General features: G+C 42.0%; 2 pseudogenes; both read right to left on the minus strand.

Moving 5' to 3' along the window:
* Window positions 1-3,652: 3,652 nt before the first annotated feature.
* On the minus strand, window positions 3,653-4,427 carry LOC136543611 (uncharacterized; annotated as a pseudogene).
* A 2,880-nt stretch (window positions 4,428-7,307) lies between these two features.
* LOC136545541 (disease resistance protein RGA5-like) lies at window positions 7,308-10,262 on the minus strand (annotated as a pseudogene).
* Window positions 10,263-19,131: the final 8,869 nt, after the last annotated feature.

A 19,131-nucleotide genomic window follows, 5' to 3' on the forward strand; every position in this document is an offset into this window, starting at 1 on the left:
GATGGCGAAGAAATACCTCCACGAGTCAAAGTGGGGACTAATCCCTAGGAATCCTTCGCATAGCGCGACGAACGCCACCATATGCTGGATCCCATTAGGGTTGAGATGTTGTAGCTCAATTTTGTAGAAGTGCAGCAGCCCCTGGAGGAATTTGTGGGTAGGGGTCACGAACCCATACTCATGGAAGTGGGTGAATGACACCATGTAGCTGTCAGGCGGTGACGGCGAATCCTCATCGCCGGGTAGCAACCACTCCTTGACCGAAGTCCGCGTGTGGAGAAGACCACGACGGACGATGCCCTCCATACACTAGGAGGTGATGTTGGAATGGCACCACATATCCATTAGAGGTGGGGGCAAATGGATGCAAGCTCAATGGTGGCAGAGGAGCAGAGGCTACAGATCTAGGGCTCCAACGGCGGACTAGCAAGCATGGCAGATCTAAAACAGTGGTAGTTGAGAAACAGAGAAGGTAAGGTTGCGGTTTTGGTGTGCAAAGACATCAAGGCGAAGGCTGCTATTTATAAGGCGGAGCGGGGCGAGAAGGTGAACCGTCTACCTAGATTCACACGCCCACTGCGCCACGACACGACACCTTGCTCTGAAGATCATGCGCACATAATCTCTAGCCATGCCATCAAAGGACACACAGGATAACGATTCACCTGATCGATAAGCCAAGAACCATCATAGGTAAGTAGGGATATAGAGCTAAAAATGCTTCTACGGCCCATTCAGGTCCTAGAGTTCAAAGGCCAGCCCACCGGGGTTCACACCCGCACCGAGGCCCCCTAAGAGCGCGGGGTGGAAAGGGATGGGCCTACTAGCGGCCAGTACCTAGGCTCAGGAGCACCATGGGCATCCTGGCCCACATTCAAGTCTTGGCTAGATATGATCCATGTTTTTTCCTCGAAGAAAGGTAGAGAGCCCTCAGGACCGGTTGAACAGACCTGAGAACTATATGGATTGGTCGCTGAGAATCTGGAGTCGGTCACCAGCTGACCCAAGCCGGACCCCTATGACCAGGATGCCAGGGCCCAACTCAGACTAGCCCATTAACAACTCACCAAGCACCATGATTCGTCCATAGAGGAAAATCATGGCACGACACAACCCCTCCATTTTTATCAGAAAAAACGCTTGAGGGAAAATAATCACAAAGACGAGCCGACCCTCGACCGGACCCCTGCTACGGGTGGAGGCTCGAGGAAAGTTGGACTCGCAAGGAGATCGAATGCACAGTCGTAGAACGATAGACTCTCGTAGGGGTCGGAATCAGGAAAGACCTTTTTCGACCCACCAAACTCATGGCTATACCCTCGAGGGGTCCGATCACGACGAAAGAGAATCGCGGTCCCTAGGACATGCCGTGGGCGACAAACGAAGGCTAAGGCCCTTAGAGTCCTCCCATTCAGAAAAGCCTCTGAAGGAGTTTTCTACTCCTCCGTAGGCTCGGGGTTTACTGTCGGGGACCAATACTAGGGTACCCAAAGAGGAGGAGCTAATGGTTATCAACATTGGTTCATCCGAGCAGTCAAGAGCATGACTATAGCTCCAATAGACCCCTAGGTGTGCCGGCTCTGCATGGCCCGACCTCTGGGGAAGGGCTCCGCCTTGCCTGACCCTAAGGCCGTGAGCTCCGCCTCACCCGACCCCAAGGTTGCGGGCTCCATCTCGTCTGACCCCAAGGCCATGGGCTTCGCCTCGCGCGACCCCTTGGGTGTAGGCCCCGCCACATCTAGCGGGGACCCATACCGCCGCCAACCACTCCAGGTCCAAGCGTATGGGCCTGAGTCAAAGCTCTAACACCAGGGAAGATACTAGCACGCCTCGATGTAACCCGCGGCCATGACGGGCCATATCTGAGGGTTCACATCAAGAATAGTGTCGGGCGTGCCGGTGCTGTTCTACCTAACCCTCGTACGAATGATGATAGGCGCGTCAGTTCACCGCGACGTCCGCCAGGACGGGATGGAACGCCTTGACTGACAGTCGACGCCTGCGCATGGCACTAGTGACGGACAGGGCCATGACGTGGAGCTGTTCCTATTGACGTCTACAGGGTCAGCAGGACCTGCGTGAAGGAAAAGAAGGACCCGGCGATCCTAAAGGCCTTCCTCTCTCTTTCTCGTTTTCTCTTTTCCTCCGCTGTAACCCGTGCTTTCCCTGGGCCTATAAAAGGGAAAGCAGGGCGTCCCATGAAGGGGATGGGGATCGATCGACCCATCGAGATCCGATCTAGATCAACACAAGAGCACTACACGAACACTCGGCTGAGCAACAGTTGAGCTCTCAGCACCCATTCATTCTTTCCACCAGAGACTTGGGACCCTTTTCCTCTCTCGCCTGTTTGTAATCCCTACTGCAAACTTTTAGTACTAGTAACACGAGCAGCAGAGACGAACTGGACGTAGGGACTTTCTGCCCGAACCGTATAAACATCGTGTCCTCTAAGCACACCATCCGAGTCAGACGCACAATATTAAAAATTTACTCGTCGGTGGTAACTCAAAATACCGACAAGTATTAAGAAACATCATCTAAAGTAAAACTAAATTTGCATCTTATCACCCACAAGTTATTATGATAGATAATATACATAAACCCTTAAATTTGCTTCTACAATACCACTTCGATCAAAATGTTTCAATTACCATAAAGTATATACATGTTTCTATATTTTCCACTTCTATTAATACTAATATATTAATATTTTATTGAGGTAAACATACATATTGTGTCATCATGCAGATCAATTACACATGCAAGAGAGGTTGATATATATATGTTATGTTATAGCAATCACAGGAAAAATATTTGCTTAACGACCCATATACTAATAATACTAGCTAGCAAATTATCTAAAATTATTAATAAACATTCCATATAATCTATATAAGTTATTAATTTAGATATGTTATACAGTTCAACTCAAAGATTTGACATATCTATATTGATAGTATAACCGTTACTGCACATATAATTATTTGATAAGAAAATTCAAACATCTTGAGAAATTGGGAGGTCAGTGCAGACCACATCCATATGGCTATATCTTTGTGGCCTTTGATAAAGGTCTGTCACTAGTCTTAAGCAACATGGTGCAAATTTTAAATCACTAATTGTGTCATTGTAGTATTTAATAGTGTAGTCTACACAACCCAAGGTTCTTATTTTTATAAAGTAAAAAAGGAGTGTTAATAAAAGATACAATAAGCACAAGAGTTTTAATTTAACTTAATTTAACTTGAGGATTAAAATATCTATAGCAATCGATATGACTAATATTTGGGAATCATAATTTAGATTCATGACGTCATAAAATATAGACCACAACAAGAGGCATAATAGTTTAAGCCAAGGTTTGAACTAAATGCATATTGAAGATACATAGAGGTGCGAATGGGGGAAAACTATGAATTAGATAAAAAAATATATAGATTAGTAATTTATAAGTTGATCACAATTAGATAAGGACTACAAAATATCTTTTATACCTATTGTGTTAGAAAAGAAACAAAGAGAAAACATACAATTTAATAAATAATTTTATAAGTTAAACAATAACTAATGCTTATGTCTCTTAAAATTTTAACCCGTGCAAGACAGTTTTGAGATGTAGAGTCAGCTCGTACCTTTTCATTCTTATATTTTAGGCAAGACCGCGGAGCGATGGATGGTTGGGATGATCGCTGATTGCTTTCCTAATAGTATCCGCCACCTCTGGGCAATGCCGCGCGCCCCATTCAACAAACGTAAACATAACGGAGAGAAGGGAGTTTGTCCAAGCCACAATCGAAGGTATTGGTCTAAAAATGCTGAATAGTTGATATGGGGTTAAATGCAAGGTGCAGTTTTTGAAGTTTTGGCATAGCCCCTTGCTGAAACTTAATGAAGAAAAAGCGAGTCATAAGGGATAGGTCTGTTAGACACGGGAATCCTGATGCACTGCTGAGCTTTTCCTGCTCATCTGGTTGACCCAGTGATTTTATCCTGAGAAAACGAAGGGACGGCAACTCAGGCCTTGTTTAGTTCCACTCCAAAATACTAAATTTTTCAAGATTCCTCGTCACTTCGAATCTTTGGACGTATGCATGAAGCATTAAATATAAATAAAAAATAAAACTAATTACACAGTTTAGACGAAATTCATGAGACGAATCTTTTAAGTCTAATTAGATTATGATTGGACACTAATTACCAAATAACAACGAAAGTGCTACAGCAGTATTTCGCCAAAAAAATTTGCCAACTAAACGGTACCTCAGCAAGCTGCTCAAGGTGCTCAGGTAGTACACGCAAGTTCTCTAGTCCGAGGTGTAAGACGATGCGATGGACAGCTGCGGCTTAGTCCACTTTGGGAATGCCTTCTTAAAGAAGACACCAACGTTAGGGAATGCCCGCATACCAGAAGGAAGCTGTGCCATTGGAGCGCCCGTTTTTATGAGTAAAACCAGATACACAATATATATGAGTTTAGAAAGTCAAATCTCACATATAACTACAAATAAAGGTAATATCAAAAGACAATGCTCAATATATATACCGTACTTAGTATAAATGATATAACCTTCGACAACAAACAACGGAAAGACAACTCCGATCTTCGGGTGAAGACTCCAATTTCATAGGGACAACAGACTGGTTGATCACAAGCCTATTTCCTCCAAACTCTAGCAATCTGGTACCCATTTGGGATTTTTACAAAGATTTAAAAAGTAAAGCAAGCGTAAGTACATGTCGTACTCAACAAATATAACATGGGGTTCATGAGGCTCAAAAGACTGACACTGGTTTACAACGATTAGCTTTTAGTGAGTCACGATTTTAAGCAATTAAGTAGCAACAAGCCCATGTAAACACATGATCAGGTAAACATAAATAATGAATAGCATAAACAATTAACCATTAAAGAACATCTTTATCATTAGTATCATCAGTGTTCATCATCTATTCCGCAAGGGTTCAAGGCCGCTCGTGACCGTGAGCACGGCTGATATACTAGTTTTACACTCTACGGAGGTTGTACACTTTCACTGTGAGTCGTGATTTACCCTTTCTCCCGAGACGGCCAACCTCTTGACCCACTATCAAGGAAGGTCAGCAGGGTTCACTATGAAGCCTTTCAAAGGTTCATCGAATAAGTTAGGGCTATTAGATTCACTTGGCAAATAGATATAGGAACCCCCTGTTGAATAACACAATTCCATCATGTCTATACCATAAGAGTAGAGGTTGTCCTGTACCTGATTCGTTAAGCCATTCTTACGCCATAAAGGTAACCTCTAACAAGCTAGAAAAGATCCTCTACTGAGCTAAAGCCAGAGCCATGTAGCCCTTACAGTTGTAATGTATGTCCCGGATGTTCGTTTATAGATAAGTCATTAGGGAGAGGAATCTATAGCACCATAAAAACAGTCCAATGCTCTAGCCCTCTTGTTCTATATTGCTAAAAAGCATCTTTTAGTGTTTATTCCATATACCATTAGTCATGTTACAAGATCATGGCTTTAGTTGAGCACTAGCATCATACTACCCAATGCACAAACTCAAGGTACAAGTTCAAGCGCTAGGAAATCCTTACCAGAAACAAGGTAGACAAATGTAGTATGAATTAAATAATTAAAGGTGTATAGGACAACAAGGAAGATCCCATGATATACTTGTCTTAAACTTAGATCCTTCTTCTAGTCCAAACCTTCAATGGAACTCCTTCTTGATCAACACGTAAAGCTCACCGACCGGACATGATCATAAAGCACCACACAAGCATCCATGCAATCATATATGAAGTAAACAATAGAACTAAATTAAAACAGTACACCAAACATAATAAACAACAAGTAAAAAGGTTTTAAAGATGTTCTACACGTTACTACGAACACATAGATGCGAAAAGCACTCTAATCGGAGCTATAACGGAACAGTTATGAATTAAACAAGATTTTCTTAAAATAATAGATTAAATCTAACCTCGAATTTCAAAAGTTAAAAACATGTTTAACAGAAGTATGAACTTGTAGATTACGCAATTACAAATCTAACGCAACTTGAACGGATCAAATCGGAGCTAAAACGGAGATTTTATGGCTAAAACAAGATCAGTGGCACTTCTGTAAATAACTGAAACTTGATTTTAGAATTTAAATTAATAAAGTCGGATTTTAAACTGAGCCAGGGACGACGGGTTCTATTATGTGAAACTGCAGGGCCTCTTTTGCAAAACTACCGGGTGAACTGGTATGGTGCGATCACGACCGTTGGATCTAACTTGGATGGCACAGATTATATCGAGAGGGAACGGCTGCTGGTGGCAACGCAGACAGCGGCTGCGCCATGATCGGAACGAGCGAGCTCGCCGGCGCTCTTGGAGAAGGCCTACGGGCTATGGATTCACGAGCCGAGGACACCGGGAGATAGAGGAGAGCAAGGCGAACTTGGCTAGGCAGCTTACCGCGGTGCAGAGCGAAAGGAAGCGGTGCTGTGCTCGGCGAGGCGGGCGGTGATGGCGGCGGCGCTAGGGTTCGGTGGTGCTGCGACGTCTTGGCGAATACGGCTGCTGCTTAGAACGAGATAGGGAGAGGCGGCGCGGTGCGGCTCGGTATTTATGGCCGGGAGACTTGGGTGCACGGCAAGGGAGGAGGCATGGGCAGCGCGGAGTCGGAGTCGGGTGGCGGTGGAGCAGAGTCCGGGTGGAAGACGCGCGGGAGGTTGAAGACTCCGCTGACAGATGGGGCCGGGGTGGCAGTGAGACAAGGCCAGAGGAGCGGAGAACAGTGCGGCTACGCTGGGCCGGCCTGCTGGGCTGCTGCGGTGGGAACTGGGCCTGCGGCGGAGGGGAAAGGCCAAGCGGGGGAGCGGGCCGCGCGTTGGGCCAGTGAGGGGAGAGAGCAGGTGGGCCGCGGAGGAGAAGTGGGCTGCTCGGGCCAAAAGCCGAGAAAGGGAGAAGAAAAAAATAAAATTCCTTTTCTATTTTCTTAACACATTTTTAAATCCAATTTAAATTCAAACTTAAATCCTTTTATAAATTTTGATCAAACCAAAGTATCACAAAAAAATATATATGCAGCAGCATGTATGCACATTCATGTATATAGACCTTATATTTGATTTTAAATTTTAAATAAGTTATTATTGTTCTAAATTTAAATGCTCACATAATACATAATTAAATCAAATTCACCTATTTCAAAATAATATAATTTTTAGGGTGTTACAGCCATCAAATCCATAGGAAGGTCATGAAGTCCTGGGGCCCATATGATGAATACTTGTAGACTGGGAAACGATTGTAGGCACTCGACAATCAATTCGTTCGAAGGTCGTAGTACTAACCTATGATTAGGGATGCAAAGATCGAGGACATTTAGTTCTTCTAGTTTACCAATCTCGGTCACTGCATGCAAGGTAGCCCATATGCCTCTTAGCTCTCGTAGAGATGTCATATTCTCCAGATCGAGTCAAACCATCTGGTAGTTTCACCATTGTACCGAGTAGCCGGACCAGTTTTCCTAGTTTAGCCAAGGAAATTGGTAATACCATCGAATCTTTAGTGAAACCAGGTCTCCAGCTCGCCAATACTCTCGGGTAGCTTATCCATTTCCAAACCATATAGTCGCAGAAATCTCAGGTGATGCGGCTTCCCAAGATCTTGCAGATGATTTTTTTCCAGACCAGAGCAGTCGTCTACCTGCAACACACGCAAGACACGAAAGCTCGACAGGGGCGGTATCGACGTGACCTTGCCAAAGATATCAAGTGACCTCACTTTGGACAGCTGCTGTCTGCTTGCTGTTGGTGAGGCCGCATAGGATTCGATGCTGTTATTATTAATTGATAGCCTGCGAATCTTCCTCTTCTGCATGGCAGATGTAAGTGTACTTGCTTGTTGGTCATCTTCTGATAATAACACTGTAACAAAACCTTCTTCAGCAGATAACTGATTTATTACATCAAGCACCATGTCATGCACTTGGCAACACTGCACTTGACCATCTTGTTCGGAATGGGCAGGATTGTCCACTGGCTGAATCAAACTTCGATTGATGAGATTGTTGAAGTAGCTATCTGCTATCTCCTGCAAGCTTTTCCCTGCTGTCTTCTCCTGTTTAATGAAACCTTCTCCTATCCAGCTCCATACCAAAACATCCTTTCTAATCAAGTGATCCTCAGGATATTTGCTCAGAGACAGTAAACAAGTCTTCAAATGAGAAGGCAGATCATTATAGCTCAGACTTAATATCTTCCTCATCTTGTCCACATCAAGACTATTCCCAAGTCCAGAACCAATAGACTTATTCACCTCCTCCCATTCCACTGTCGGTTTACTAGCTAGTAAACTTGCTGTAGTAATAATGGCTAATGGTACACCACCACATTTCTTTAAGATTTTTCCAGTGACTTCTCTCAAACTAGGAGGACACCCATCATCAGTGTCAAATATTCTCTTGGTGAGTAACTCCCTGGAGTCATCATCAGAAAGTGGTTTCAGTTCATAGACACTACCGCAAACATATTCTGCAACATTCTTATTGCGAGTGGTTATGATTATCTTGCTTCCAGGATGACCATCTTGGAAAGCAAGTTTGATAGTATCCCATGCCAATTCTTTCCATAAATCATCAATCACGCACAAACACCTGGTAATAAAGTAAATATGCACAGGAGTGTTAGTAAACCCAAGACACAACTATATATGCGGAAGTCCAGCAGAAAAATGTAGAAATAGAAACCTGGCACGTTGGGTATTGTAAATGCTGTGATCAAATTAGTAGCAATGTAGAAATAGAAATCTGGCACGTTGGGTATTGTAAATGGTGTGATCAAATTAGTAGCAAGGTGACTGCAAGATGCATCGATAATCACCTCTGGAAAAAGTAAATGATTTATTTGTCAATCATGCAAGTGACGTTAACATTCTAGACTATAAACCACAGTAAGAGAATATTATTTATTTTACTTTCACAGTTTCCTGCATCAAGACCATTTAATTCCATTGATTGGTGGTCGATCAAGCAACCTAGTATAGTCCCCAAAATAATTCCATTGCTGGCCTTTTGGCCGCCAAAGACCACAGTTTCAGTCCTACTAAGGTAATTTTATTAGATTTAGGCAGTGTCTGCAAGTGTGTGGTTATCGAAAAGTTCCACAAAATAAGCAGTAGAACAAAGACAAAACTTTTTAGTCCCAAGCATTGGGGTCGGCCACAAAACAATCATTACTCATGCTTCTATATAAGTGTATGTGTGACGATTTATAGAATCTAAACTTCTACTACAGAATATAAGCTTACAACCATAGTCTAAGGAAAACACTTGAAACTTGAAAGGACCAGTTACTGCATGCTTTATCATCATTCACTCAGAAAGGAAATGAAATATTTACGAACGATGATGGAGAGTAGGTATAATTAAAATTGTACCTTCTATCCTTGAGGAGCTCTATAATTCTGTCGATGAGCTGCTTCATTTCCCATCCTTCATCTAAGTGGCTATACTTATCCTCATCGAGTTGGAGAAGGATGTTCTTGAAAATCTTCTTTATATCAGGATTAAGGGAGACTGAGACGAAAATATGGCAATCAAATTTTTCTTTAAGATCTTGAAGCAATGAATTGGCAAGAGTAGTCTTCCCCAATCCCCCAAATCCAACAATAGAAATTATGTTTGATTCCTGCCTCGATGATGATGATGAGTAGTCCTGTTCCAAGAGTCTCTTAGCTAGCTAGCTCATTCTTTGGCCGGCCAATGCCAACCAGCTCTGTTGCCTTTCTGTACATACCTTCTAGGCGAGGATCAACAGGCACCATAGCTGTAGCTGGCGTGGCAGCAATGTTGTCAACCTTGTACCGTTTACGACGCTCAGCAACCTTCTTGACCTGGTCCATGATGTCTTTGACAACATTATGAATCTTATGGTTAGTCTTGGCCTTCTTGTACAGATCGGTGGCCTTACCAATGAGCCTCTTGAGGATGAACGGCTTGGTATGGTCATGCTCCTTGCCCCGCAACATGAAGGTGTCAACTTCATCTTCTATGTCATAAGATAGCTCCCTCACATCGCTGGCCCAGATCTTGACCTGCTCATCAAGCTGGTCCGGAGGCATCTCAGCCACCTTGCGGAGGGCTGCACTCATGCTTGTCAGCTCTTCCTCGAGTTCCTTGATCTCTCCCTTGACACCCTTCTGCAAGCTTGTACTCAACAACCAGCAGTTCCGCAAGCTTGGGGAGGAGAGTATTCATCGCTCCCATAGCGATGTCCATCTTGGACGACTATTTTGTTTATTTCTTGTGTATATTTTGCAATTTGTGAGGCGTTGGGTTCTAGTGGTCTGCACAGGTAGAAAGGTGCGATTAATAAGCCCTTGGGTTAATCAATAACACAAGGACCAAGGACCAGTGAAAGAATGGTTGGCCATCAAATTAACCTAGCAATTTCATGAAATATCGGAAGAATACAGAAAGTAGAACACCACTCAAAATCAAGCTTGAGGCGTGAGTAAAGATTACACAATTTTCTCCTTTAGTATTGCCAAATTATAATCGAGATCTAGATCGAACCAAGAGACAGCAAGGAGGAAGCTATATCAAGTTCTCACCTAATTCATCCCAGCCAGCGGCGGATCCAAAGGGGGGCTGGGGGGGCTCCAGCCCCCCCTAATGGCTTGATTTCAAGCCTAATCACTGTAGCAAAAGTTTAATTTCACCATTAAGTTTTCATGCAAATCAACATCTTCATTGTTTTAGCCTCTCCTTGTCCCGCATCGAGCATCCGCCACTGATCCCAGCAGATACCATCCTGTCGTGAGAAGCGGAGCTCTGCCTCCGGCAACCTCTTAACATACACAGCTGCCGGTGACCGTCAACCCGCACGAAGACTGTACCGTCGTCGCACACACGAGATAAGGCCGGTCTCGTCACCAGCTAATTGCTAAACTACTACAAGTGGGCTGTCTTTGTTTGATTAAGAAATTAAATTGGCTTAGTTGGCGCTGCCGTGGCTGCTTTATATAACGACAAGGAATTGCTTAAACTAGTGCAACTAACCTAAACAATTGTGGTGGTGTACAATGAATATCTTATTAGGGCCCGTTTGTCTGGGCGCTCTCTTTGGTTCTGGCTTCGAGGAGCAGCAGGAGGAGCTATAAAACATGGTTTCTCTGGGCTTCTAGTGTATTTCAAGAAGAGCGAGAAAAACAGCTCGTGTGAACTAGTGCAAGAGGAACCGGAGCTAAAAAGATTGGGACTTGCAAAAAATTCAGGTGTCTGAATTTTAGTTTTCTTTCAAGCGACGGTTATTACATATATTGTATACTAAAATTACATATCTCAGTTCATTGCAATTTTTGTAGACGCAATCTACAATTTTCAGGTACCAAGAATAAAAAACCCGTTAGACAAACCATAAACCCGACAAAATCCGATTTGTGTTGGCACAAAGACAATTAACAATTTACAATTATTTCTATAGGCAAACAAGGATAAAAAATTAATATGTTATGATGCAAAGACAAATAACAAATCACAAAAGTAACAATTTATTTATACTTTGGTGGTACAAGAGTGTTGCCTGAAATCATCTTAAAAATCAAGCACCTGAAATATAGAAGTGAAAAAGATTACACTAAACATGCCTTTATTATTACTAATCTGAGGCCCAAATAGAGCTTCGCGTTATTTCTCATGAGACACGCTAGAAAAATAGATAAATCATAGAAATTTCATAATAATCAGAAACATCACATCTACATTTAATTTGATACACTTTAATAATCATCGTCAATAATAATAACTAGGTGAATACCCCGCGCGTTGCTGCGGAGATTTCAGATAATTTAAAAAGAAATTAGACTATTTATATTTATAGTTACATGAATGAAACTATCTTAAATTAATTTTGATGAATGGTTTGACATATTGATGTGGACAACTAAATGCATGTTAGTGGATGAAGAGATAACTATCATAATTCCATGTGCTAGTTGGCTATAATTGCAAGTTCTAGTGGATTGTTGATGTAGATAGCTTTCATGTTGAGAGAAATTTCTAGTGGGATTTAGCTTTATAAGACTATAGGACTGGATCTATTTTGTTTTATAAAATATTATCCACTTATGCCATTATTAAAAATACATAAAGTGACCCTCTAAATTTTTATCTAAATTACACACCTTAGCCATTATAAAATATAAACAAAATAATCATTCTAAAATTGTATATAAACTATCCAAATCTACCATTATAAAAATTTTAAAATAACCCCTAATATCTAAAATACAAAATGAGAGTTGATAAAAGATAAAATAAGCATATAGAGTTTCAGCTTAGCTTGATTATAAAAAATCTATATAGTAACTAATAAGATTAAAATTTAAAAGTTAAAATCTACATTCATAGCATCATAAGATACAGGCTGCAACAACAGCCATCGTACTAAATATATATTCAAGTGCAGATGTAGACAAAAACATATATAGATTAATAGCTGGTAAGTTTGTTGTAATAGGATAGCGACTGAATGCAGAGTATCTATTATATCAACTGTGTTAAAAATAAACAAATAAAAGATCATGCAAACTGATATTTCTTTTGCCATCTGTATTAATATAGTAACATCTAGCCCATGCGGTACCACAGGTTGATTCAACAATACCTAGTACCTACGCAAATACTGCCATTTCAATGGCAGAGAACAGACTTTTGGTTTTAGGCTTTAGTCCCGATTATTTTTGGGCCCATGACTAAAGATAGGATTAGTCCTGGTTGGAGCCCCCAACCGGGACTAAAGTCCCCTGCCCAGCGGCTAGAGCTGCATGCTTTTGCAGGAGGGAGATCTTTAGTCCCGGTTGTTGGCTTAAACCGGGACTAAAGGTCATCCTATAGTCCCAGTTGGAGCTATCAGCCGTGACTAAACCTTTAATCCCGGTTGGTGGCTCTAACTGGGAATGGAAGTCCACCTATAGTCCTGGTTTGAACCACAAACCGAGACTAGAGGTCCCGGGCTATATACTCTCCTTCTTCCTCCCCCAGCCCGAGCCATTTCAAGCTCTCTGTTTTTGCTCGTCTCCTCTGTTCTTGCTTGTCGCCGGCTGCCATTTCAAGACTTCATTCGATTCCTCTATCCATTCTTCAATTCTAAAGGTTAGTAACTTCATCCTCTCATGTTTCATCACTAGCATGGCTCATTTCGTGGTCTAGAAATAGAGAAATTTGTGCTTTTCTAGATTGGGAATAATAGTGGATATTTTTTATTTATATGACATTTGAGCTTGAAATCACTTGATAGTTTGCATATGTAGATGAAGGAATCTATATAGTAGTTCATCAAAACTAGTATGCACCTTTCATTGCCTCATTTCATGGTTTAGGAATAGAGAAATTTAAGGTTTTTTACATTAGAAACAATGGTGGATTTTTTTGGATTTAAACACCATTTGAGCTCAAACTCACTTGATAGTTTACAAATGTAGTTGAAGAAAGCTTAAAGTAGCTAATCAAAATTAAATGAGTATCCACCTTTGTTTTCTAGTGTATAGCTCATTTAATTTCATGGTTCACAAAATGAGAAATTTATAGTAGTTGATGAAAAGGAGTATAGAGAGTCGTAGATAGCGACTGCTTCTGGGTCCTCGGCCTCGCATGGGGTCCCTAAGCGACTAAGGCCAGACCTCTCTCTCATTGCGTGCGGTAAGTGTGGGCAGAAAACTGTGAGGGAGTATAGGGTGAAGAAGAAAGGTATCAACCAAGGGCGCATCTTCTACACGTATCCGGATCGTGAAGTGAATTATTTTTTTGTCATATTTTGTTATGGTTTGTAGCCATTTTTCATGATAATTTTGATTAAAGTTCTTGATTTATTGTTGTAATTTCAGTGGGATGGCACTGGATCATGTGATGATTGGTACTGGGAGGAAGATTATGTTGTCACGTCCAAAAATCTCTTGCAAAGGAGACTGTGGTGGCTGATGAGAGTGCACATGTGTATGATGAGACAGTGAACCAGCAGAAGAATGATATGTCTGTTTTAGTTGGAATTGGTCACGAAATCCTTATTCTGTTGAAGTGCATTGTAGGTTTAGTTTGTTTAGTGCTATTTGGGACTGTCTACATTATATCAAGGCTTTAATAAATTAATGTTCGAGAATGAAATAGCTGTGTGGTATAGGATATTAATTAATCATATTGATTGATGGATATTTTGGATGTTTTAAATAACTACTAATCATGCATGTTGTATAATATGGGTTATTATAAGTGTTGACGGTAGCTAACAACCATTATAAATTGTTAATTAAACATGTATAAGGGCATAAACATAATTACCAATGAAGGTTTAGGGGTTTAAATTAATGAATTCCACAAGCTTTGGTGATTTCATGACTACAGGAGGATTTATCTAGAAAATAGCTCCTGGGACCACTATCATACACTCCAAACAAGCAAACCGACATCAACAAGTGATTTTACTTGTGACACCTACGAAAGTCGACTCAAGACGGAGCCCAAGCCTCGCCACCAGAAGGAGGAGCCCACCTGGCACCATAGTGGACTGGCTAGCCCACTAGGGAGGCCACCCGGCCCATGGGGGTGGCCCATCGCCCTCCGCCGCCGCGTACTTCTTCCTACGATCCACACCGTTGATTCTAAGGCGGTTTTAGGTCGGTTCATCCAATGGTGGTCAGGAGAGTTAACACGGATCGATGACATGGCAATTTCTTGCCCCCTACTCCTCCTAGAGTCCTTGCCCATTAATCCACCTCGATTCCTTGGCCGCTACTCTACCTCTGGCCTATATATAGAAGCCCCTACCCCCCTCCCTCACCAGATCCCTAAAACCCTAATTCATATCCTCCTCGTTAGGATCAGAGCCAGCTCTCAAGATGTAGAAGTAGAATAGCTCTAGTTGAGAGTTAGGGAGAGTTGAGCCATGCTCAGGTTCTGGAGAAATCTTTGAAGGTCGTGTATATCTTTGTATCTCACCTTTGCAATACTTATGCTTTAATATATTTATCTTCTCTATCTACTTTTATGCCTTTCATGTGCATGGTTAGCATAGTTATCATACCTTAGCATGGGATCTCCGCTCACATCAAGTGCTTTAGTTATCATATGTGACTAGAGTAGTAATCCATAGTATAGACATGGTGTCTAGACTATAGGTCACCTGAGTTTGTGCTCAATCCTACGGTTAGTTGTGGTAGCCTCAGGGGTGACAGCTCTGTTAGGCTATTGTAATCCACCACGTTAGGATTGATGTTAGAGCTTTAGGCAGTCCTCCCCTAACTATGCTTTCTCATCCCCCTCGAGAGTTGGAAAGGTACTGTTGCTCCAAAGTGTTATTGTGTATGATCGCTATATTTATCCATGATTAGTTATACCCTATAGAACCAAAGTAATAGAGAAGTATTTAGGAACCTTGAACTCACTCGTTATCCTCTCAACTTAGCTAGACTACTCATTTATTATGTAATTCTCCTAAGTGTGAGTCATTATTCATACCCATGATTAGTTATACCCTATATAACCAAAGTAATATAGAAGTATTTAGGAACCTTGAACTCACCCGTTGTCCTCTCAACTTAGCTAGACTACTCATTTATTATGTAATTCTCTTAAGTGTGACTCATTATTCATAACTCTTATCATAAACAACACTTACCCCCACTTTAGTTTAGTTGGTATACTAGTTAGTAGATACATGATGGTGAACTATCAACTTCTTTAACCATTATTTCCCTATGGATAAAAATGATACTCTGGAATACTCCCGGGTGAAAGCTACAGCGGTATCCGTGCATACTCTGGAATACTCCCGGGTGAAAGCTACAGTGGTATCCGTGCACTTGTGGATTTATCTGTGTGCGTTTAAAATATACCAACAACAAGTTTTTGATATGGTGTACATCATGTAATGCAGATGAACCGGCAATGGATGTACAATGCTAACTGCCGCTCCCTAGAGTTCATTAGGGGAGTGCATGATTTCTTAAATGTCGCCAAGGCAAACATGCGGAATGGTTTCATGTGCTGCCCATATGTTCTATGTAAGAATGAGAAGGATTATTCTTGCTCAAAGATCCTTCACGAATACCTGTTTACGTCGGGTTTCATGCCAAACTATATTTGTTAGGACTAAGCATGGAGAAAGAGGTGTTATAATGGAAGAAGATGATGAAGAAGAAGGGAGATGATGACAATATTATTATTCGTGGGTTTGCTGAATATGGTGCCTTTGATGATACTACAATGGGGGAAGCTGAAGAAGAGGTAGCGACTGAAGAAGAGGTAGCTGATAGAAGATGAGCCCGTTGATGATCTTGGTCAGGCCATCTGTGATGCATAGAGAGAATGCAAAAGTGAAAAGGAGAAGGTCAAGTTCGAGCGCATGCTAGAGGATCACAAGAAATTGCTATACCCGACATGCGAAAAGGGGCAAAAAAGTTGGGTACCACACTAGAATTGCTGCAATGGAAGGCAAAGAATGGTGTATCCAACAAGGGATTTGGGGAGTTACTAGCTATCGCAAAGAAGATGCTTCCGAAGGCAAACGAATTGCCCACCACTACATATGAAGCAAAAACTGGTCATCTGCCCACTAGGATCAAAAATCCAAAAGATCATGCATGTCCTAATGACTGCATCCTCTACCGCGACGAGTATGAGAATTTGGATGCATACCCGGTATGCCGTGCATCGTGGTATAAGATCAGGTGAGATGACCCTAGTGACATTGAGGGCGATGGTGAACGTCCCAAGAAGAGAATCCCTGCCAAGGTGATGTGGTATGCTCCTATAATACCACGCTTAAAACGTTTGTTTAGAAATAAAGAGCATGCAAAGTTGCTGCGATGACACAAAGAAGATCGTAAGGTAGACGATATGTTGAGACACCCCGCTGATGGGTCCTAGTGGAGAGCAATCGACAGAGAATTCCTGAAGTTTGTAGATGACGCAAGAAACTTAAAGTTTGCTTTAAGTACGGATGGCATGAATCCTTTTGGGGAGCAGAGCAGCAGTCATAGCACTTGGCCCATTACTCTATATATCTACAACTTTCCTCCATGGTTGTGCATGAAGCGGAAGTTCATTATGATTCTAGTGCTCATCCAAGGCCCGAGCAACCTAGAAACAACATTGATGTGTACCTGAGGCCATTAGTTGAGGAACATCTACTTTTGTGGAACAACACAGGCGTACATGTGTGAGATGAGTACAAACAGGAACACTTTGACCTACGACCATTATTGTTCATAACAATCAGTGATTGGCCTGCTCTTAGTAATCTTTCAGGACAGTCAAACATGGGATATAATGCATGCACGCACCATTTTGATGACATGGAAACTATATTTTTGAAAAAATGTTGAAAGGTCATGTACATGGGTCATCATCGATTTCTTCCATTGAATCACGCCCTAAGAAAGAGAGGCAAGCATTTTAAAGGTAAGGTAGAGCACCAAACAAAGCCTGACAACCATAGTGGTGAGGATGTATTCAATATGGTCAATGATGTACAAGTAGTCTTTGGGAAGGGACCTGGCAGCCAACTTGTTCCGAATGATGCTAGCGGACATGCACCCATGTGGAAGAATTCCATATTTTGGGAGCTACCCGACTAGCAAGTCCTAGAGGTCTGCAGCGCGATCGACGTGATGCACCTGACGAAGAATCTTTGTGTGAACCTGCTAGGCTTCATGGGTGTGTATGGGAAGGCTAAGGACACACTAGAAGAAAGATGGGACCTGCAGTGTTTGAAAGAACAAGGCAACCTATATCCAGAGATGGTAGATGATGGATGTCATTACTTAAGTCTTGCCAGCTACACTCTTAGCAAAGAAGAGAAGGAAAGCATGTTTGAATGCCTAAGCAGCATCAAGGCCCCATCTAGCTTCTCCTCGAATATAAAGGGGATAATAAATGTGGCAGGGAAGAAATTCCTAAACTTAAGTCTCATGACTACCATATGCTTATGACACAATTGCTTCTAGTTGCATTGAGATGGATTTTACCTTCGAATGTACGATTAGCCACCATGAAACTATGTGCATTCCTTAACGCAATTTCTCAGAAGGCAATCAATCAAGTGCATCTAGCAAAGCTATAGAATGATGTGGTCCAATGTCTTGTTAGCTTTGCGTTGGTGTTCCCGCTATCCTTGTTTAATATTATGACGCACCTCCTAGTTCACTTGGTCAAAGAGATTAGTATTCTCGGTCCTGTGTTCCTACACAACATGTTCCCCTTTGAGAGGTTCATAGGAGTCTTGATGAAATATGTTCACAACTGTGCTCGGCTAGAAGGAAGCATCGCCCAGGGCTATGGAATAGAGGAGGTCATTGATTTCTATGTTGATTTTATTCCTGACCTCAACCCGATTTGTGTTCCTAAATCACAGCATGAGAGGAGACTAAGTGGAAAGGGACCACTAGGAAGAAAGCATATATTGGCAAGGAGGATGATTATTTCCATAAAGCACACTACATAGTTCTGCAAAACTCCTCCTTGGTGAATCCGTATATCGAGGTACACAAGGATATTGTATGATCTGAATTCCTAGGGTGGACTGAAGCCTAGATTACGAGTTGAGACATGGAAACTTTCGGTGGTTGGTTGTAAAAATAATGTCAGGGTGATGAGAGTCTTGATGAGCAACTGTACTTGTTGTCTAGGGAACCATCTTGGTATATCCTGACATTCAAAGGGTATGAGACAAATGGCAATACATTTTACACAATAGCCCAAGATAAAAGGAGCACCAACCAAAACAGTGGTGTCCGCATAGATGCCATAGCCCCAAATGGGAATAAGGAAACATAGTATGGCCACATAGAGGAGATATGGGAACTAGACTATGGACCTTCTTTTAAGGTCCCTTTGTTTCGGTGCCAATGGGTGAAGGTGACCGAAGGTGGCATAATAGTGGACCATAGTACGAAATGACAACAGTGGACCTCAACAATCTTGGGTACAGAGATGAACCATTCATCTTAGCTAAGGATGTGAATCAGGTGTTCTATGTGAAGGACATGTCTACCAAACCGAAGGAAGGGAAAAACAATAATGTCTCAGACAATGAGCCAAAGCACCACATAGTTCTTTCAGGGAAAAGAAACATCGTGGGAATCGAGGACAC

Source organism: Miscanthus floridulus, chromosome 3, assembly GCF_019320115.1.
Source record: "Miscanthus floridulus cultivar M001 chromosome 3, ASM1932011v1, whole genome shotgun sequence".
NCBI classification, from domain to species: domain Eukaryota; kingdom Viridiplantae; phylum Streptophyta; class Magnoliopsida; order Poales; family Poaceae; genus Miscanthus; species Miscanthus floridulus.